Below are 1,118 nucleotides of genomic sequence, written 5' to 3'. Positions count from 1 at the left end.
TACACGACAATGCAATTAAAGATTAATGCTATTATAGAACCGCACGCTTATCGCGCGAATGCTATTTGAGCGCTTCAAAGGCGACTTGGATTAGATCAATGAAAACAGAACAAATTTGAGACTTAACATGCCGCGAGGATTTGTATTGTGTCTCAATTGGACAATTACGTCATGATTATCGAATCTTGGACGGCTTAAAGTTGAGAATACTAATGTAGCTACAAAGATTTCAGTCAAAGAAATTGCAAAGGGACAGTTAATAGAATTCCAAAAGAATGTAATATTAATAGAGAAAAAAATTAGGAGTATAGAAACATTCTAATAATAATTATCCTTATTACAAGATATAATGTTTCTTTCATTATTATTATTATTAAGAAAGATATTTAATTTCTATCTTAATTGATTTGCCGCACAATTTTCTTTGATGCGACCTTCTCCACTTGATCTTCGCAGTTCGTTAGACGAGTCCTAAACGAGCGATCGACCCTTTTTTTTCTTCACCGCAATGAGACCTTTCTGAATTCTACTCATTGTAGAACGGAAACTAAAACTCCCGAGGGCTAATCTCCGCTCCTCGCTGCAAAGTTCTGAAAAGTTTCACTCTCGAGGCGGCAACTTCGCCGTCAGCGGCACGCTCTTAGGGGGTTAGATAGGTTTGCACGGGGGATGACGCGCGATCGGCTAAATTGCAGTGGAAATATGTATTCGCGTTCGCGCGCACGATCGATACTCGAGAAAATATCGTTTCATTCGATTACATATTTGAAACTCCGGTTTTCACTGGTTTGCGCGGCCTGTGTCTACCTGCGAGAGTTTGGCAAGTCATAAATAATCCCGCGACTAGCGTTATTATTATTTAGTCTCGTGTGCAACAGAGTCAGTTTTTCAAGTCAGCCTCTGCCAACGCATATTCCCGCTCTTTCATAAACCATAAATAATGTAATATAATCATCAAGTGTGTTATTTCGCTAAACTCTTACTGCACGACGCGTCTCTGTAAATGTTACTGCATTAATTTCTACGACGCAAAAATATATTTAGAAAATAAATAAATAAACTTATACAATTTTTTAGAATTATAAAGTTACATACACTCTTTTTCTTTAAATAAAACA

Source organism: Formica exsecta, unplaced genomic scaffold (assembly GCF_003651465.1).
Source record: "Formica exsecta isolate Colony F162 unplaced genomic scaffold, ASM365146v1 scaffold115, whole genome shotgun sequence".
In the NCBI taxonomy this organism is placed as follows: domain Eukaryota; kingdom Metazoa; phylum Arthropoda; class Insecta; order Hymenoptera; family Formicidae; genus Formica; species Formica exsecta.
This window is presented reverse-complemented; position numbering follows the sequence as displayed.